Consider the following 22609-nt stretch of genomic DNA (forward strand, 5'->3'; position numbering starts at 1 on the left):
TTGTTAGTATGTTAGCAATTGCAGCTTATAATTTATTAAACAATAATGCAAGCTGCAGAAAATGTGAAGTCTAATCTCAAAAGTAGGGACACAAAATAGTCAAGGGTGTCAGAGGGAACAGGGTCAGCAATGAGTGACAATGGTCTGTTCACTTAAGTATAAATATCATTTGCTACTTAAAATTTAGCAGATAAAATTTGAAGAGTAAAAATTTTAAAGGTTTGTATACAAGGGTTAGGAATACCCCTTAAAATTAGTATTTTTAAATTAGTTTTATATATTGCCACATGCCAGAGTTTAGCAACAGCCCTCAGGAGAATTGGTTAATATATATGTCATTCTTTAAGGTTGAATTTAAGAAAGAGGCATTCCAAACTTTACATTGAGGTGATTCTGAGCTCCATGTGATATGTTTATATTTATCAATAACTAGCGTTTTTAATAAGCACATAGTGATAGACTTACCTCCCTGGCCTCAAGTAGCGTACATTTAGCTTGACAGGACTGGCACATCTGAAACAGAATGGTTACATTCCAGAACTGAGTTTAAAATTATATGAAGGGATCACTCAACTTTGATTTTATTTTCTAATTTTTTTATTTTTTTCTTTTTGCCTGTGCCATGGCATGTGGATGTTCCCAGGCCAGAGATCAAACCTTTGTGACAGCAGACCTGAGCCTCAGCAGTGACAACGCCACATCCTTAACCTGCTGAGCCATAAGAGGAACTCAACCTTCATTTGAAAATCTTTTATATTAAAACAAAAAAATTGACAAGTAGTCAGTTGAAAGCATCAAGACTAGGCTCCTACTTCCTATGAGAAGGATACCTGCTACCCTACCCCTAACCCCACTGCCCCTTTTTTTTCCAATTAAAATTCTTCATAGCTTTTTTTTTTTTTAGAGCAGTTTTGGGTTCACAGCAAAACTGAGAGGAAGGTACAGAGATTTCTCCCTGCCCCTACACATGTACAACCTTCCCCATTATTAACATACCCCACCAGAGTGATACATTTGTTACAAGTGATGAACTTACACTGAGACATAGTCACCATAGTCTACATATGGTTCACTCTCGGTGGTGTGCATTCTCTACCACCATTATAAATGTATAAAGATGTAATGGCATACTACTGTAAATGTATAACGGCATCTATCCATTATGTATTTTCAGAGTTAAAAGTCCTCTGTGCTCTACCTATTCATCCTTCTCCACTCCCACCCCTACCTGCCGGCAACCACTGATCTTTTATAGGCCATTTATTAATCAGGTTGGTTGTGGAATATTCTGGAGAATGAATAGTCCTTTATTAGATGTATTTTGCAAATATTTTTCCCCAGTCTGTGACTTGTCTTCTCAGTCTCTTGACATTGTCTTTTGCAGAGCAGAAATTTTTAATTTTAATGAAGTCTAGCTTATCAATCTAACATTACTTAGAGACAAGAATGACAGATATTGGAAGTCTAGCTAAATTAATAGAGAATTGAGGGTACTGTACAATCAAGGCATTACAAATGTAAATAACTGGGAACAAAAATATGAACCTTCCCAATTTCAAAAGAAATGCAGAAAACAAAGCAAGCAGTCTATATAGTAAAATATTTTTAAAAGGTATAAGTACGTATGACAAAATAATATGACACAACTAAGACCAAATACATGAAATTAATAAATGAACTAGAGAAAAAGAATATCTGTGGACCAAATAACCTTGCAACAATATTAGGTAAAAACTACAGAATGTACAAGAAAAAATAAAAGCACAGGTAGTATGAAACTAATTCACCTTAGTCCATGAGAGACCAGTAATTTAAAAAATAAGATACAGAAAATCTTAATAACATATTACAGTAGATTTAATTGACATCTAAGAAGAAACTGAGAGGGGAAAGGGTAGAGACCTGGCATAACTAAGATGGATGGATAACAAAGGACACTAGCAAGGATCAAAAGAAGAGAAGGTTTTAGGAGTTCTCTCATGGCTCAGTGGTTAACGAACCTGACTAGCATCCATGAGGATGCAGGTTCGATCCCTGGCCTTGCTCAGCGGGTTAGGATCCAGCATTGCTGTGAGCTGTGTAGGTCGCAGACATGCCTTGGATCGGTGTTGCTGTGGCATAGGCCAGCAGCTACAGCTCCAATTGGACCCCTAGCCTGGGAACTTCTACATGCTTTGGGTGAGGCCCTAAAAAGACAAAAAAAAAAAAAAAACAAAACAAAAAAAAAAAAAAAAACGAACAGCAAAATCTCACAGTCTTCCACAGAGGCCTTAGACAATTGAGACTGCTTTCTTTTTTTTTTTTTTTTTTTTTTTGTTGTTGTTGTCTTTTGTTGTTGTTGTTGCTATTTCTTGGGCCGCTCCCGCGGCATATGGAGGTTCCCAGGCTAGGGGTCGAATCGGAGCTGTAGCCACCGGCCTACGCCAGAGCCACAGCAACGCAGGATCCGAGCCGCGTCTGCAACCTACACCACAGCTCACGGCAAGGCCGGATCGTTAACCCACTGAGCAAGGGCAGGGACAGAACCCGCAACCTCATGGTTCCTAGTCGGATTCGTTAACCACTGCGCCACGACGGGAACTCCTGCTTTCTTTTTTTGACTCATCTAGGTGCCTAAGATCATAATACCTTGACTGGCCTCTGCTGTGTGCCAGTTAATCTGCAGCTCACCCCCCCAAAAACAAAATCCATAGTCTGCAAAGTGCAAAAAAAAATTCCCATTTTTGCCTTCACTAGATGAAATTAATCCTTTACTGGGTTTTCCTTGTGCACAAGTAAATAGTGTACTAATAATTAACTACATCTAAGTTTTCACTGATAATATTAAGCTCTAATGTGAACTTGCACAAAGAAATTATCAATCCACAAAGAAAATCAATTGCAAAAAGAATTATTGTAGAAAACATATTCTCTTGAAAGTGCAATGCACAAAAAATATATAATAAGACCCCTTCCAAAACAATCTCAAAGAATTCTTGGATTAAATAAGAAATCCAAGCCGAAGCATCAGAGTATCTAGAAAATCACTGTCATGAAAATACATACCAGGAACTCCAGAAAAAAGCTAAAACAGTACACAGAGGAAAATTAACATCCAATTGAAAAAATATGAGAAATAACAAGTAAACCAAACAAAAATAGAAGGAAAGAAATAAGATAAAAGCATAAATTAATGAATTATAAAAGAAAAAGAAACTGATAACATACATGCATGCAATACAGCCAGACAAAAGAAAGAGTTTAAAAATTAGGAGGTAAAATCAGCACTATTTGCAAATACGATTGTACACCTAAAAACGCCAAGATGATCAACTGAAAAACTATTACAGAGAACAAGCGAATTGAGTCTGGATACATAATTAAAATAGTTTTCGAAGTTCCTGTCGTGGCGCAGAGGAAATGAATCTGAGTAGGAATCCTGAAGTTCCAGGTTCGATCCCTGGCCTTGATCAGTGGGTTAAGGATCCAGCGTTGTTCTGAGCTGTGATGTAGGTTGAAGATGCAGCTTGGATCTGGCATGGCTGTGCCTGTGAGGTAGGCCAGCAGCTGTAGCTCCGATTAGACCTCTAGCCTGGGAACCTCCATATGCCGCAGGCATGGCCCTAAAGAGACAAAAAGACAAAACAAAAAAGAATTACCAGGAGAATTCTTAAAAAGGATAATGAAAGAGCTCTCTGACATATTAAAATACATAATAAACTGCAATAAATAAAACACCATGATACTGGCAGACGACTTGACAGATAATTCAATGAAACAGAATAGAAATCCTCAAAATAAGCCAAAATATATATGGAATTTAATATGTGATAAAGGTAGCACCTCAAGTCAGTAGAGGAAAACATGGATTATTCAATAAACTGAGTTGCATCAATGCGTAGTCTCCTGGAAGAAAAAACTGATCCCCATCTCAAAAATAAAAATAAGTAATCATGGCAATAACATTTAATTATACAAATTTATTTTATTTATTTTAGGGCTGCACCCATGGCATATGGAGGTTCCCAGGCTAAGGGTCAAATCGGGGCTACAACTGCTGCCCTACACCACAGCCACAGTAACCACAGATCCGAGGCACGTCTTCAACCTACACCACAGCTCGCGGCAACGGCAGATCCTTAATCCACTGAGCAAGGGGTCAGATTCGTTTCCGCTGAGCCACAATGGGAACTTTAACTATATAAATTTAAATGTTTTTCTGCATGGCAAAAATCAACATAATCAAAGTTGAAAGACAAATAATCTCATGGGTTTAAGTATCTGCAACTAACCTCTAGGCAAAGGCTAATTTTCTTAACATACAAAGAGGTAAAGATATGAATAGGTAGATTCCAGAAAGAGTAATACAAATATCTCTAAAGAAAAGATGTTTTAACCTAATTTGTAAATTTGATGACAGTGTTGGGGGGTAGGCATTATCCTATATCATTTACAGAAGTGTCTGATTAAATCAAATTCCATGAAAGGCAATTTGGCAATTTGTATCAAAACTACAAATACAAAAATATTTTAACCCAGTAAAATTCCACTTCTAAGAATTTATCCTACCAGTAGTTAAATGTGAAATGCTCTCGGCACAAATTATTTATTTTACTATTGTCGATAAGAGCAAAAGACTAAAACAACCTAAATATTCATCAAAGACAATTTTGCTATTACAATGGCACTTAAAAGAATAAAGTACTTCTCTATATTAACTGATGTGGACAATCTCTAAGATATATCAAAGAGTGTAGAGTATGCTACCATTATAATGTATGCTAGCATTACAATGCTTACAAGATCACATGACGTGTCTGTTTATTAATTTTTTTTTCTGATTGGTTAACATAGAAAATTTAGAGAACGCAAAATATAAAAAGCAAAATGGCAAAAAAATAATCTCCTTTTGGTATCCTTCCTGTATACACATAATTCTGGCTGCATAATGGATATGTAATTTTGTATTCTACTTTTTGTATTTCACAATATATCAGCAATGATTTTTATAAAATTAAAATACAGTATATCCAAACAGATTTTAGGAGGATTGTTGGTACTAAATGATGTGAACACAATATATTTCAATCATTTCCCAATGTTCTGAATCAAAAAATGTTCTAAGAATTCCTTTGTAGTGCAATGGGTTAAGGAGTCTGGCATTGTCACTGCAGCAGCTCGGGTGACTGCTGTGGCATGGGTTCAATACCTGACCCGGGAACTTCCACGTGTCGCAGGTGTGGCCAAAAATAAAAATGTTCTAATGAACGTATATTTTACCATTCCCAACAATGGTTATAATTATCGAGTTTTTTCATCTTTGTAAATATAACAGATGAAAATATCTCATTTTTGTTTTTATTAGCAGTTCCTTTTTGGCCACACCTGTGGCACACGGAAATTCCTGGATCCGTAAAGATCAAATCCACACCACAGCAATAACCTGAGCCACAGCAGTGACAGTGGCAGATCTTAACCTACTAGGCACCAGGAAAATCCTGTATTGGCATTTCTTAAGTTCTGAGTGTAGCTGACCATCTTTGAATAAGTTTAGTGGCCACTTCGATGAAATGCCCATTGATCCCTTTGCCAGTATCTCTTTGCTTGTAGTCTTGTTTAAAAAAGCATTTCCTATAGCCAGGAATAAGTTTGTTAGCTATATTACCTGTCACAAATATGTTTACTGGTTAAAATTTTCTTTTAACCTTGGTTATAGTGCTAGGGGCACATCTTCCTATCCAAGAGTAAGATATACCTATGTATTAAAATCTTCATTGATGGTTCTCAGTACAATTTTGAAGTTTTCTACATACAAATCCTACACATTTCTTGTTATATTTACTTCTGTGTATCTTACCTTTAAAAAAAATTATCAGTTATGAATGGGAATCAAGAACCTACATTTTTAAAAGACAATGTCGAGGATTTTAGTGTTGATAGTCTTGAGACTGTAGTTTGAAAAACTATGCCTCATATAATGCAGAAACAAGGCACTTTTGCTGTACATCCATTTTCTTTCCTAGAGGTTCCCAAGACAGCAGGTGACATCTTTTGTCACAGAAGGCTACCTCAGGGTAGAAGGGCATGGCTAGGTGGCATGTTCTGCAGATTGCAGCTGTGTCCTTGTACCGTCTGCCGATTATTCCTGTACCTACCTCCTCTCCTAGATATTAGGTTACGGGACTAGTATCATGACCAGGAAGGGTGATAACCACGGCTAATGAGCACCCATGTTTCTAAGACTTTGGAAAAGTTTCCCTTGTATCTGGATGAGTACCCTGACAACAGACACTAAGTCAAAGACCTTGAATAAGGTTCAGCCTATCACGAAATTCTTTGGAGACAAGTAACCAAAGCTCCATTTACTCAAATTGTTACCACTGTTAATTAAAAAAAAAAAAAAAAAAAAAAAAAAAAAAAAAAAACACTCAGGTGCTGTGAAGACAAGCATTTAGGGGAGGAATACCTAAAGCAAAGTATTTAAAATAATCATACCTATTTATTTTGAATTTTTATTCACCAGCAGGGTAGGAAAAGTCTATGCTGACACTGTATTCACCAAAGCATTGTTATCACCAGAAAAGGAATTAACCTCAGAATCTGATGCAGAACTTTGGAAGCTTAAGGAAAACAGAACATCACAAAAGAGGTCTGAAATGGCAATAGTCTAAAGATTTTGGGGGAGTTCCCATTGTGGTGCAGTGAAAACAAATCCAACTAGTACCCATGAGGTTGCGGGTTCAATCCCTGGCCTCGATCAGTGGGTTAAGGATCCGGTGTTGCCATGAGCTGTGGTGTAGGTCTCAGATGGCTTGGATCCCACATTGCTGTGGCTCTGGCGTAGGCCAGCGGCCACAGCTCCGACTGGACCCCTAGCTTGGGTACCCCTATAAAGCCAAAATGAAGAAAGAAAGAAAGAAAGAAAGGGAGAGAAAGAAAGAGAGAAAGAAAGATTTTTCAAATGTTGCTTTTTGTCAATACTAACAATTTTGATAGACAGTACTGAAGATGCCTTGGATTTAAAATCTGGTTTCTCTCACTGTAACTTAACAATCCATGAGACACCTTCTCAAGCAGGTAGATGTGACTAAGCTCAGTGCCTAGTTTAATTCAGGAGCCTATTCTAGGATGCAGAGAATATCTGGACGGGGTGTAGATTAAAAGTATATTCCGGAGTTCCTGTTGTGGCTCAGTGGGTTAAGAACCTGACTATTATTCAAGAAGATGAGGGTTCAATCCCTGGCCTCGTTCAGTGGGTTAAGGATCCAGTGTTGCTGCAAGCTGCAGAGTAGGTTGTAGATGTGGCTGGGATCCCGTGTTGCTGTGGCATAGGCTGGCTGCTGCAGCTCCGATTTGACCCCAGCCTGGGAACTTCCATATGTTGAAGGTTCAGCCCTAAAAAAAAAAAAAAAAAAGTGTAGAGAGTTCCCATTGTGGTTCAGTGGAAATGAATCTGACTAGAATCCATGAGGATGCAGGTTGGATCCCTGGTCTCACCCAGCAGGTAGGGGATCCAGCATTGCCATGAGCCACGTCTCAGATTCTGCATTGCTGTGGCTGTGGCTGGCAGCTATAGCTCTAAAAAGCAAAAAAAAAAAAAGGGGGGGGGATATTACACAGAATGTATTACCTACCCCAACACCCATGCTCTCATTCAACAACAAAACAACAGTTTTTTCTTTCTTTTTCTTTTTAGGGCTACACCCATGGCATATGGAAGTTACAAGGCTAGGGGTAGAATCAGAGCTGCAGCTGCTGGCCATAGCCATAGCCACAGCCACAGCCACAGCTGTGGGATCTGAGCCGTGTCTTCAATCCACACCACAGCTCGTGGCAACACTGGATCCTTGACCCACTGAGCGAGTCCAGGGCTTGAACCCACATCTTTATGGATACTAGTAAGGTTCATTACTGCTGAGCCACAAGGGCAACTCCGCAAACCCCAATTTTCAACTGGGCACAAATGGTCACTTAGTCTAACTTGCTAGCCTCCATTTCAGTTAGGTATAGCTCAGCAACTAAGTTTCAGCCAACTAAATATAAGTGGCAGCACTCTTTGAGACTTCCAGAAAGTCTCCTTTAAAAGAGAAGGGGGAGATGCCCAAGGCTACCTAATCAGTAAGCGGTGGAGCTGGAACTCAGATTCCTATGTGACTCCACTGCACCCTAAGGGTATAGCAAAATCTCGTGAACCATCTAGAGCAGAGATGGGCAAGCTTAGGCCTGCAAGCTAGGAAGAGTTTTTACTTTTTTAAATGGTTGAAAAGAAAATCTAAAGAAGAATATTATATGGCACTATTAGGGCCCATAAGAAAAGTTTCATTGGAACACAGCCACATATCTTCATTTACATACTGTCTATGGCTGCTTCCACAGTGAGCAAGCTGAATGGTTGTGACAAAATTTCTATTATCTGGCCCTTTACAAAAACAAGTTTACTGATCCCTGACCTAGAGAAAGGGAAGTGGTACAGTGCAAGCAGGGTGTGTGGCTGAGAAGGGACAGTGCAATTCTGGTGGCCATTCTAGAAGTCCAAGTGGGCTAGCAGATGAAGTATCAAGCAAGCCTAGCAAGTCTCAGTTGCTCACAAATATTTGTTCACAAAAAAGATGTAAGTATGGCCAAGAAGTACATAAGAATATCCTTCAGCATCCTCAGTATCAAAGAAATGCAAATTAAAACCACAGTGAGATGCTACTACACATCCACTAAAATGGCCATAATTAAAATGACCAAGTACTGGTGAGAATGTGAAGCAAAAGGATCTCTCAGACATTGCTGGTGGAAACGTAAAAGGATACAACCACTCTGGGAAACAATCTTATAAATTCAAGCATCCATTTACCATGTGACCCAGCCATTCCACCCCTAGGTATTTACCCAAGAGAAATGAAAAACATATGTCCAAACAAAGGATAACCAAAAACTGGAAACAACCCAAATGTCCATCGATAGGTGAAGACAGGCAAATTGTGCTGTATCCATACAACAGAATAATACCCAGCAATAAAAACAAACTACAGATACATAAACAATATGGATGAATCTTAAAGATCTGATGCTGAATGAAAGAAGCCAGACCCCAAAGAGAACATACTGATAATTCTGTTTGTTTAAAACTCTAAGAAAGACAAATTTATTTCACACTGATAGACAGCCTCATCTCATGAGTGTTACTCTCAGTAGTTGCCTGGGCAGGTACTTGGGTGCAGAGTGGACTGAGTGGGAAGGGACACAACGAAACATTTTAGGGTAAAATTAATGTCCTACACTTGACTGTGGTGGTGGTTACACACATGTATATAGTTATCTAAACTTACTGAATGTGGGCATTTTATCATATGTAAATTATACTTTAATAAATCTGATTTTTTAAAAAGGGCGCCCACTTCTTTGGAACTCAATAATGGGGAGGCACTACTACTATATATGGCTGTGAATCCATGCAGCCAGAAGACATCCAAAAAAGATGGGAGAACAAAGACAAAAAGGTCATCTGACGGATGGAGATTTTTCTGAGCCTACAACTTTTCTGACAAAGTCATCCTCATAGGCTCCTTGCCATGGGGCTTGTCTATTTCACCAGGGAAGACCCAGATTTTGTCCTAAATCAAAAGTTACATAGCTCCTAGAAGTGAGGCCTTTAATACTTGAACCGCTGGATTTCTTTTTTTCTCTTTTTTAGGGCCACATATGTGGTACATGGAACTCCCTAGGCTGGGTTGAATTAGAGCTGCAGCTGCAGGCCTATGCCACAGCCACAGCAACTCAGGATCCAAGGCACATCTGCAACCTACACCACAGCTCACGACAACACTGGATACCTAACCCACTGAGCAAGGCCAAGGATCAAACCTGCAACCTCATGGATACTAGTCGGGTTCATTACCACTGAGCCACCAGGGCAACTTCTGGATTTCTTTAAACTAAATAAAAATTACTAATACCCTCTTATTCAGTTCCTCTAAAGGCACCACCAATCAGCAGGTTGCCCGCTTGGATTCTTTATCTGGCATAACTAACACTCCCTTTAAATGTTTCTATTGAATATAAAATGGCAGATATCACAAAAGAAGTATATTTCCTAACACTAAAAATGAAGTCAGTTGGAGAGTTCCTGTCATGGCTCAGTGGTTAACGAACCCAACTAGTACCTATGAGGATGTGGGTTCGATCCCTGGCATTGTTCAGTGGGTTAAGGATCCAGCTTTGCTGTGAGCTGTGGTGTAGGTCTCAGACACGGCTCAGATCTTGTGTTGCTGTGGCTGTGGCGTAGACCAGCAGCTGCAGCTCTGATTCAACCCCTAGCCTGGGAACTTCCATGTGCCACAGATGCGGCCCTAAAAAAGGACAAAAAAAAAAAAAATGAAGTCAGTTCATTTGATCTAAGTCTCTGTGGGAAACTTGGTGCACTAAGGTAACTGGACATAATTAGTTGGAAGTTCACGATGTAGTTGCTGGTAATTGTTTGGTTTAGTCTCAGCTAAATTACAGTGGTCCTCCTTCCTTATAAGAAACACACTAGCTGCTCAAAAGGAAAAGAGGAACTAACGTTCTAGCCAATCTGAGACTTAGGGACAAATTTCAATAAAATCAGCACCTGAATTTCCCTTATGGATAAAATTTGGACGATGATGGCCATCAAAGTTATACAGAGATGGGAGTTCCCGTCGTGGCGCAGTGGTTAACGAATCCAACTAGGAACCATGAGGTTGCGGGTTCGATCCTTGGCCTTGCTCAGTGGGTTAAGGATCTGGCGTTGCTGTGAGCTGTGGTGTAGGTCACAGATGTGGCTCAGATCCCGCGTTGCCATGGTTCTGGCGTAGGCCGGCAGCAAAAAAAGCTCCGATTAGACCTCTAGCCTGGGAACCTCCATATGCCAAGGGAGCGGCCCTAGAAAAGGCAAAAAGACAAAAAAAAAAGTTATACGGGGATGGAATCAGAATGGTCTATACTGGGCATGGCTAGATTTGGAACAGACAATGCATTCAGAATAACAGGAAGCTTGGAGCAATACCCAAGAGATTAGCAGTGTCAAAGGAGCCAGGCAGGCATTTAGGTAACAAAATTATCTGTATTTGCAAACCTTTCCAGAGCAGGGAGAGGAAAGGCCACTTTATTTTGCCTCTCAATTGTGTTAGAATTTAAAAAAATTAAAAACAGTTTCAAATACAATTAAGATTAATATCTGAGAGAAATTACAATAGAATATGATGACTCTAGTCCTAAGACAATGAGACAGGCAAGGAAAACATCTTCAAAGAAGGTACTTCGGATAATGAGAACAATAAAGAAATTCATATCTGACCTGGGTTCTTTGAGCTAATTGTGCAATTCCAGGATAAAGGTTGGGACTCTGATTAGTGATCTGTGGTGGGAGATAGGAAAGAGGCCCAATGTAAGACCTTTCAGAAGACTCACACAATTGCAGACGAGAATGGAACTTAAAATGCTACAGGTTGAATATATTTAGCCAAGATTACAACTGAATGAGAGTTTTAGGTCCTGAGACAAGTCCTCAAAACAAGTCAAAAAATGAAGAATTAGTTGATAAACAAAAGAGGTTATGGCAACAGACACTGTCAGAGCAGAAACCTCAACAGTGGTGTCAGAGATCACTTCAAAGGAGCAAATGCAAAACTTGAAAGAAGTCAAATAAATTTGTACAATGTTACGAATTATGGGAGAAACAGTTCTGTAGCAGTTAAAAGCACAGGCTTTAAAGTGAATCAAAACTTAGGTTCTAACCCAAATTCCATTATTTATCAGATGTCTAACTTCAGACAAATTACTTACTATCTTTGAGCCTGGATTTTGGAACAAAAACAAAATTTCAGCTAATTATACCAACTCACTTGGTACTACAATTTATGAATGTCCTAAACCAATTAACATGAAATAATTGCACACTTTTAAAGACTCAGTCAGATGTAAAAATAGTAAATGTCCTGTTATTCAAAGCTTTCTGGTGGCACTCAAACATAACAAACAGAAAATGTGCTGAGGAAGACAAAGAGCCTTGCCCTGCAATTTTATCATAGGTATCTTCTTTTAGGAATCATCTAAATTTGCATTTGGATTAGAGATGAGTACAGTTACAGAAGGGATGGAGGTAAAGGAATCACAAATAATAATAAATGAATGTTCCATTACCCCATCTAAACAAGCTAAATAATCTCGAGCTTGATTATAAAAATTAGTTGTACTCTTTTTTTTTTTTTTTTTTTTGGTCTTTTTGCTATTTCTTGGGCCGCTCCTGCAGCATATGGAGGTTCCCAGGCTAGGGGTCGAATTGGAGCTGTAGCTGCCAGCCTACGCCAGAACCACAGCAACTCGGGACCCGAGCCACGTCTGCAACCGACACCACAGCTCACGGCAACGCCGGATCGTTAACCCACTGAGCAAGGGCAGGGACCGAACCCGCAACCTCATGGTTCCTAGTCGGATTCGTTAACCACTGCGCCATGACGGGAACTCCTAGTTTTACTCTTAAAATCAGAAATAGTTTTCAATTTGGAGGATGATTCCTTTTTTTTTTTTTTTCCTTGTCTTTTCTAGGGCTGGCGGCATACGGAGGTTCCCAGGCTAGGAGTCGAATCAGAGCTATAGCTGCCAGTCACACCACAGCCACAGCCACTCGGGATCTGAGCCATGTCTGTGACCTACACCACAGCCAGATCCTTAACCCACTGAGCGAAGCCAGGGATCAAACTCGCTATCTCATGGTTCCTAGTCGGATTCCTTCAGATTCTCTTCCACTGAGCCACGACAGGAACTCCATGGAGGCTTATTCTTAAAGATCCAAGACTCAATTTTCTCAAACATGAGGCTTTAGTTCAATGTATCTAACAGACTTCAAGGAGGAACTGACCTGTGTCCCAGGGCACAGTCTTCCATAACTTTTAAAAAGCATATATAAGTGTGTACATATATTTGACCTCTCATCAATAAATTTTATTGATAAACTGCCCTAACTCAGAGATAGGTAGGTATGTGGGGTTTTTTAAGTTTTATTGAAGTATATAGTTGACTTACAAGGTTGTGACAACAAAGTTATTCAGCTATACATATATACACATCTATTCTCCTTCAGATTCTCTTCCTACATAGATTATCACAGGACACTGGGTAGAGTTCTCTGTGCTATATTTTTTAACCTGTAAGTATTTCACTGCCAAAAGGAATAATCTAAATTCAGTTTCTTCTAAACTATTAGCAAAACTTACATCCAGTCTAATTCAGTATCTACATTCAAAACCAATTGCCAAGTACAATCAATATCTCTTAAATTTCCATCAACACTCGCCTGGTCTGAGCTACCATCACTTCATGCTTGGAAGACAGGGGTTCTCGTCTGCATTGTGCCCCACTCTACTCCTTTCTTCAATCATACCCAAGATCTCAAAACTCAAATCTGACCTCATGCCTTATCTCCTCCTCACTCTTCCCTACAGCCACCCAATCTTTCTTCTAGTACCTCTTCTTGGCACGTTCTCTCCTATAACAAATCCTTTACACATTTGAGCCCTTTTGTCTGGGAACACTTTCCTTTCCTCCTCACCTAGTTAACATTAGTCACTCTTCATGTTTCAGCTTGAGCATCATTTTAAGAAGAGTTCTCTAACATAGTCAAATTCTATTTTTACAGACTCTCATAGAACCTTATACATTTCTTCCTAGTACCTGTTAAACTGCATTTTTATATGTTTGTGATTGTCTGGTTACTGGTGATCTATTATACTAAACCATAAGCTTTATGAGCAGGGGTTTCATCTATTTTTTTTTTTTTTTTTTTTTTTTGTCTTTTGTCTTTTTGTTGTTGTTGTTGCTATTTCTTTGGGCCGCTCCCGCGGCATATGGAGGTTCCCAGGCCAGGGGTTGAATCGGAGCTGTAGCCACCGGCCTACGCCAGAGCCACAGCAACGCGGGATCCGAGCTGCATCTGCAACCTACACCACAGCTCACGGCAACGCCGGATCGTTAGCCCACTGAGCAAGGGCAGGGACCGAACCCGCAACCTCATGGTTCCTAGTCGGATTCGTTAACCACTGCGCCACGACGGGAACTCCGGTGTCATCTATTTTTACTCATCATTAATTATATGCCCAGCATTGAACACAACAGAGGATGCTTGATATATATATTTGTTGGATGAAAAAAAAAATTGGCAAACATTTTATTTCATACAATAGCTCCAAAAGAAACATGAATTTTACCATTTCCCCCTGTTTTCAGCGATCAAAACAAAACAAAACTCAATATGCAATCTTTGGCTAAAAGATTCTTTTTAAAAACATGTAAGGAGAAGATAGAGCTGGATCTTCTCAGCACCACCCACTTTGGAGGGTGGTGGCAGAGTCTGGATGGCATAAAGAGATAGTGCCCAGAATGCATATATTCTATTACTTGTGGCCACAAGATATCAACACCAGGACCATTTCCTTCTCTTGTCACTACAATTAACATAATCGAGTGAGGAATTACTCAGCCTACTCTCTGACCCCCTTTTCTGAAGCTGAGATCTTATTCATCATCTGAACCCTAGTAAAAGCTAGAATCCTATACAACCTAACCTCAAAGTAGTGATACCAGTTCTATTACTTCAGTTTATCCTTTTTAAAGGATGGGTTAAGTCTCTTTCTGAATTCCATTCTTATAACACCAGTCAAGGTATATGGGAGTTGGGGTTGAGGAAGAGGGAGACAGGAGCTTGTCCACAGAGGTTAGGATGGAAGAACTGGTTTAATCATGTCACCTTAGGAAAAGTTTCCCACAATGGCAAAATCTCTCTTCTGGGAAAAACTGTCTTCATTTTTACTCTCCACAGGGCTTTTTTTTTTTTTTTTTTGTATTTAAGCTTCTTAAGTAAGGTTTTTAAAAACATGTTTTTGTAAAAGCTCCTACGAATGTATGCTGGAGGCTCTGAGGCAAGGTCTCAATCTAGAATGATAAACAGGCACTAGCAGACATGAAACCCTTGAAAATGTATGCTAAAATTTGAGTGTATGTCTATGAGTTTATATTTCTGGAGAAAGGTTATGTCAGATTCTCAGTTTCCAGTGTCTAACACAGTGCCTGGCATATAATAGATGCTTAATAAATATATGAATGAGAGAATGAATGAATGAGATTCCCTGAAAGACACTGAGAAAGAATGTCCAGATAAATAAGTTATCTAATACCAGGAAACAGTGGTGTCAGAGAAGCCAAGGAAGAAGAGTGGTTAAACTGTCGTATATTAAAGAGAGGTCAAGTCAGACAATGTCTGAAAAGTACCCAGTGGATTTAGAAACAAAGTGGTGGTTGGAGACCTTTAAAACTGGTGGTTTCAGTTGAGGTAAAATACTGTGGTTAATTGAAGAATAAATAGGAGTACAAAGTAAGGAACAACACGTAGAGGCAACTTCTTCATGAACCGTGTCTGAGAAGGGGAAGCAAGAAAAGGGACTGGAGAAGGATGAGTTTCTAGAAGTTTTTATTTTTTTGTCTGATAGAAGAGACTTGAGACTACCTAAATGCCAACGGAAGGAGCCACAGATAAGCAAAGAGGCAAAGACTCTAAGGAGCAGAACTGGGAAGGGATCCAGAGCCATGGACCAGAAGAGGGTCATCTTTTCCATTGTGAAAGGAAAAACAAAGAATGGGTATCAATGAAGTAAATTTGAAGGTTTGGTGGCACTACTTTGAGAAATAGTCCATCTCATGCTTTCTATCTTCTCTGAGAAAATGGGAGGTAAAATAGTACATTGAGAATGATGGAGTGCAAGGGTTTTCAGACACAAGGGGGAAGGAAGATCTTAAGTGAGCAGAAGTAAAATAACTCCTATGAGAGTTCTCCCGTGGCACAGCAGGGGCTTGGGTTGCTGCTGTGGCATGGGTTCAATCTCTAGCCCGGGATTCAATCCACATGTCACAGGTGTAGCCAAAAAATAATATTAAATTAAAAAATAAAAGAAATCTTATGGAGAATGGGAAATAGGGAAGAATTACCAGGCAAAGTCATGAACATAAAAGTAAGGCTACTAGTTTTCTAAAATGTGTGATTTTTCTCTAGGAAGTCTTTTAAGCAGAAAGGGGTTTCTAAGAAAAATCCCAACTCACTAGAGGCTACCTTCTCTCTTGAGGTTGAGTGACTTAAATTCAGGTTCAAAATCATTATAGAAATATCACTGATGTGAGTACTATATACAGAAAGTATGGTGGATCTGAGATTGAAGGTAAGAAGTTATTGGTAGTATTTTAAATATGTAGAAAATAAAAGTTTGCCTTTTGATGCACCTAAGGATGACAATGGGAAAGGATTTTTGTACAAGGAAACAAAAAACATTGTCAGAAAAAAGCCCTAGAGGAGTTCTCATCATGGCTCAGTGGTAATAAACCCAACTAGTATCCATGAGGATGCAGGTTCAATCCCTGGCCTCACTCAGTGGGTTAAGGATCCAGCATTCCTGTGAGCTGTGGTGCAGGTCTCAGACATGGCTCCAATCGAGCATTGCTGTAGTTGTGTAGGCTGGCAACTACAGTTCTGATTTGACCCCTAGCCTGGGAACTTCCATATACCACAGGTGAGGCCCTAAAAAGCAAAAAACAAAACAAAACAAAATAAAACAAAAAGAAAGTCTTTGCTGAATGAATGAAAATGACATGAACACAAAGGGTCAGAAAGTCATAGTATGCGCATGTATAAAGATCACAACTGGGGAGTAAGGAAGCCAATGACACATACTGACCCCAGCTGAAGCTATTGGTGGGAAAAGATCACAGATAAAAGCCTGCTCAATATCTTGCAATGCTTAGGAGCGTCTATTATAGTGACGAACTGTCCTATCCTATGTTAACACTGTCCCCATCGAGAAACACAGCCACCGAGTTGTTTAGAGTCCTTCCTCAATGAGCCTTGCTCTTCAAGGTATCACAGCTCTATGAAGCCCCTTCTCCTCTTTTAATATGCTCTCCAGGTTTGGGGAAGAATCACTGGTGTCTCTCTCTACCCTGTGCATATTTTCATCACAGTATGGATTATCCTTATGTGTTTAAACATCATTCTCACATAGGTAGTGCCAGGGCTGTGGCAAGGTGTAGTCATCTTTTCATGTCTATCTCTTAACCCTGTGTAAGCACTTCAAATATTATTTGTTAAACATGAGACTTCTCACAGTCACCACATTAGAAGGCAGAGAATAAAAAGAATATTCTTCCAATTAATGGGGCATCAAGCATTTAAGCAATTGACTATAAAGAATGATTTTCTAGGAACTCCCACTGCGGCTCAGCAGGTTAAGAACCTCACAAAATCTCCATGAGAATGTGATTTTGCTCCCTGGCCTTGCTCAATGGGTTAAGGATCTGGTGTTGCTATCAACTGCAGCTAAGGCTGCAGATGCAGCTCAGATTTTGCTTTGCTATGGCTGCGGCACAGGCCTGCAGCTACAGCTCTGATTCGACCCCTAGCCTGGGAACGTCCATATGCCAAAGGTGCAGCCATAAAAAGAAAAAAAAAAAGAAGATTTTCTAATAAAGATTAGAAAGGAAATGCAATATTTCTTCACCAAATTGTAGCATAACATTTATGAATACTCCATATTGAAAGAAGTCATGGCTGAGATCTCAAAGGAAAAAAAGTAGGATCTGAGGAATAAAGTTGTTAGAGAATTTGTAAAATCCTTTACCTTCAATACACCAAAAACAATGATGTCTTAAGTTAGCAATATTCCATCTCTAAAAACTTTTAAAGAATTTACTTGCCCTAGAGATGAAGTGCAATGCTTATTAATTCACAATTGCTGAAGGTAAATAATATGAGAGGGTTTTAAATTCTTGTTTCTAGTCCTCCTTTCAAGTGTCCCATGCCTTTTTGATTTTATTATTTTGAGTTACTGAGAGTCTCTCCAAATGTCAACATTTCTAAATTATCTATATTTACTATAAATTCTTAAACATATGAAAAAAACCACACAAAACAAAGTGAACATTTCCTAGGATTTCGGCCTAGATGAAATTCACAGTTGGCAGGGTAAGGGGAGAAGCTTACTGTGATTTACTTATAGGGAATCAGAAAGGTGGAGAAAAAAGATGTGGAAATAATAGACATTTTAAAGAAAAAATTTTTGAAATGGGTACAAAGCAATCATTAGTTATTTAAGAAATTAGTTAGTGAAGTCAAAAAACATATTTGCTCCAAATTTAATGATAAAGATCACTCCTCCTTGGAGAAATCATCAAACTGTTAGAGGAATAAGCCTTTAATCAATAAGCATAAAGTTTTTTGAAACACCTCAAAAAATGAATTATTTTATTTGGACTCATAAAATAACTTCCTGTGGGCCCCTGAGCTTATTTGTCTTTGGACCTGGGTATTCAGGAAAAGTATACATTGATACAGTCTGTGCAAGAAATTAAGTACTAAGAGATGTAAACACTATTCCCTCTTCATTATTACATAGGCAAGCAACTTATAAAGGAATAAAAACTTTGCACTTTCTGTGAAAAAAAGGTCCTGAGAAAAGCAAACTGATGGTAGAAATTCAAAGAGTTACTGGTTAACGTTTATTCAGTTATAACATGCTATAATGTGGTAGAGTTTTAGTGACAGAAATTTTGGGAGCTAAGTAAATGACTTAACCTCTACTTAGAAGCACTAGTATTTAGTCTTTAAAAGTTAGGCATACATGGAGTTCCCGTCGTAGCGCAGTGGTTAATGAATCCGACTAGGAACCATGAGGTTGCGGGTTCGGTCCCTGCCCTTGCTCAGCGGGTTAACGATCCGGCGTTGCTGTGAGCTGTGGTGTAGGTTGCAGACGCGGCTCGGATCCAGCGTTGCTGTGGCTCTGGCGTAGGCCGGTGGCTGCAGCTCCGATTCAACCCCTAGCCTGGGAACCTCCATATGCCGTGGGAGCGGCCCAAGAAATAGCAAAAAAAAAAGACAAAAATAAAATAAAATAAAAGTTAGGCATACAAGCACATAGGCTTTCCAGAATTCTGTGAGGAAAATTATAACTACAATCATATTTAAGAATTGAAAAGATTTTGAACATTCTGGATCTACCCTTCATGAGTGTAAAATAATTGCATCTCATGTTTAGAAAGACCATTGTGTTGCTTGAGGGTAAGATACTGTTTGCTGATTTTCCCACATCCCTTTCACGATACCTCACATCTTGTTGGCTTTTCTGGCTACAGCATAACACTTAGCTGATCACCTCCAGAGAAATGTCTCTATAACTCTATAGTAATTCCTGTGTCCTCTTCCTGGTTCTAACTGAAAGTACAGACCTCATAAGACACACCATAAATATGGTTGGGATAATTTCTTTAGTTTCATTATTTTACACTTGCCTACCCCAAAACTTAAAACACTTTTTCTGCCCATTTGCATAGTTTCAAAATATCTTGCAATTATAGTTATTTTCATCATTCATAACTCAGACACACTTGTACATTTGGAAAATACTATGCTTAATCACCTCCAGAACACTCATAAAAATGTAATGAGATTTCAAAATAACATTTTCCAACTTTTATTAAAATGATTCCTCTATGATATCTTGTTAAAAAGTCTCTATGTCCACATTTCAATTTTCAACATCCTCTTCAAGGAATAAAATGTACTCCACATTTGATGACAATCAACAACAGTGAGCAGGAAAGATGTTTGGAAAGAATCACCACTGTTTTTTAACAGTGCATTTATGCATTCAAAAAAATGCTAGCAAAATATTTTTGCACTGTTGATACTATTATATGTTATATTCAAGTCAAATACAATTTTTAAAAAAGTTGTGTTTGTAATATGAAGTGAAGATTTGCTTAATTCATTCAGCAAACACTTATTGAACATTTACTACAGGCAAGGTACTGGGGATTCAGAGGTGAAAAAACCAGGCATGGTTATTACTTTTCCATTATCAAGAAGTTTAAGCTTTACCTTGAATCATTTACATTAAAAATACATAGATTAGCAGTAAAGTGTTATAAAGTCACAGATGTCATAGGGTTGTTGTTGAAAAGTAGCTCAGAGATCACCTACTGCCTGTCATCTATTCCAAGACACATATTATTTTACATTTTGACATCTCTCAAATTGGTCACAGCTTACAGTGTGGTCAGACCAGGCGGCAGTAGCATTATCGCTGCCTGCATATGTGCACCGAAACTTATGGAATGAGTGTCGGGGGCATGGAAGAAAATCTGGCAGATAATGGTGAAGGCGCCCTTTTAAGGATTTTTTGACGATTCATGATTCAATAAAATGTAATAGTTCAAAGTGTTCATCTGTGGCAGCAGAGGAAAATGAAATGCAGAGAGGTTAAATGACTTGCCCTAATTCACAAAACAGGGTAGGTAGGACTTGTGTCCAGATCTGAGTCCATTCTCATTCTTCTACCTAAGCCTGCAGTTAATGGAAGGAAAGGCTCTAGAATACAGCTCTAATTTTGGGACCAGGGGCAAGGATCTTAATCCCTCTTTGCCTTGTTCATACGTCTGTGAAAGAGCAAGTTTAAGCAACCTAATTCATGATATTACTGTAAGTATTAAGTGAGATAATGTACATACAGGACTTAACACAGTGCTCCAAAAAAGTTAACTATTTGAGATGTAACTTTACATTTGGTAGGAAATAATTTAAAGTGATCATAAATTATCCCACAAATATTGCTCGCTATATGAACCCTGCATTTAGTTATTTGAATAAAATACCGGAAAACTAGACTGCTCAAATGTTTGAAATGATTAGCATAATAAAAATTTCCACCTTAAAAATGCTTTGTCCAGGTCCATATGGTACTGTGCCAAGAACCCAGTAGACCTACCTGCAAGAAACCATATGACAGGTAAGAATCTACCCTCTATCCATCAGTATCAAATTACTAAGTACTCCAATGTGTAAAAAGGCAGTTATAAACACAAACTCAAATAACACATAAACAAGGGAAAATATTTAAACTGTATAAATATATAATTCCTTTTTGGCTTCTTTAAAATTACAACTGTATATATTAATACATTTGGAGACATGATTCGTCTAGAAGAGTGCAAGTAATAACCGTTCATGATTTACATATTACTTTATACATTATAAAGCACTTCCTCAGCCATTATCAACTACTGCTTTGCACATATAATTATAAAAGCAAATCCCAGGTGCTTTCTAATGTCATTTTATTTTCTGTTCAAACAATTGGAATATTCTGAGAAGAGGGTAAATATCTACATTTTTTAAAGACTTTCTAGGTCAGCTCTTCCAATTTTGGGAGCTTATGTGAAAATCCAAATTATAACACATTATGTAGAATCGACCTGCTTTAAATATTAGTTTCCATATGTTTGTTTCTATAAAAATAGTAATATTCCATATGGGTATTACACATCATCAGATCATTACATATTTCAGTCAAATAAAAATGATTTCATCTGAGTTTTCTTGCTTTTGTCTTTGCCAGAGCTTGCGGCAGGTGGAAGTTCTTCAGCCAGGGGGCCACAGTAGTGACCCAAGCCACTGCAGTGACAACGCCACATTCTTAGCCAATTCCCCGTGCCACAAGAGAACTCAAGTGAGATTTTTTTAATCCAACATATATACAGTTAAGCACTTAAGAAGTAATTTTAACTACTAGGAAATGTTAATAAACTCACATTTGTTCTGTTCCACCCGATGGCAAAACCTATAGGACACCCTGAAAGAGAACTAACTCAAATTAATATATCTGTAACTAGAATCAGTGTATTTTCATAAGCTTCTGACAATTAAAACATCATCGTGAGGTATAACTGGCGTTTTCGTGTTTCATGACAACTGCTCAGCAGCAAGGCTCAACAATTTTCTGAGTATTGGATATATTGGCCCATTTCCTCATATCAGTTATTTTAAAAGAATGCTTTGGTAAAATCTCACAAGCTGTAGCAGTTTATCCAAGTTTAAGTCTTAAAAGAAAACCACCACACGACTCAACATGAGAACTTTCCCTATTAATTCTGAAACTTAAAACCATTAGTTTGCTTGCATTTGGGATTAAAAAAAAAAATCACATACTGCAATATGCATATCCTAGATTTGTCAAGGATCAAAGTCTACTGTGGGGTGAAGTTGGGTCGGCAGTGAAGAGGCCAACAGCCTACTCTGAGCGCCCCCTCGGTGAAGAGCATCGCGGCCTCTAGGGACCGGACTTGAGTGGGGGCGGTAGCCGGGACTACATTCAGTCTGGCTCCCCCAGTCTGGACGCCTCGGAGTCCCCAGCGCGGCTCCGCATCTCTCGGTTCTAGCCTCCGGTCAACCTTTTCTTCCCGGACCAGCCATCGCACTGACCACTGGACTCCTGGGCAGCGCAGAGTGACCGGAACAAAAACCCGGCACGTAAGGGACGCCCCACCCTGCCAAGAGGAGCGTCTCCTCTGGAAAAACTTGGCGGCAAGTTAACAGGAATCGCGGAGGCGCAGATTCTAAAACCACGTGGGACACCCTGCCGCCCAGTTCTCTCATCCTTTGTCTTTTGACAGATCTCCCTGAAGCCCCAAAGTCTGAGAGCTGCCTGAGCAACTCTAGCCTCGATCTCCACTGCGGAGGCTCACTGATAGCAGCCATGATAACTGCATCCGGGTATTTCGAGGAGCCGCGCGCAGGTTTTCCCGGAAG

At 39.1% G+C, this 22609-nt stretch overlaps 1 long non-coding RNA gene across 2 annotated transcripts; it reads right to left on the bottom strand.

Moving 5' to 3' along the window:
* Positions 1-428: 428 nt before the first annotated feature.
* On the bottom strand, positions 429-22565 carry LOC110256636 (uncharacterized). 2 transcript variants are annotated; one of them, XR_014826713.1, is made up of 5 exons: positions 22010-22308; positions 21613-21653; positions 20732-20789; positions 2582-3602; positions 575-2284 (listed from the first exon to the last, which is right to left on the bottom strand). It is a non-coding gene; the product is annotated as an uncharacterized LOC110256636 (long non-coding RNA). The 2 variants fall into 2 exon arrangements; XR_002338419.2 differs by lacking the exons at positions 575-2284; positions 2582-3602 and adding an exon at positions 429-513 and having other exon boundaries at positions 22010-22565.
* Between the last annotated feature and the right edge of the window lie 44 nt (positions 22566-22609).

This window comes from Sus scrofa, chromosome 14 (genome assembly GCF_054392235.1).
Source record: "Sus scrofa isolate SSC_HxYL_T2T_F1_AM1 chromosome 14, Sscrofa_HxYL_maternal_Yorkshire_Landrace_v2.0, whole genome shotgun sequence".
NCBI classification, from domain to species: Eukaryota; Metazoa; Chordata; class Mammalia; order Artiodactyla; family Suidae; genus Sus; species Sus scrofa.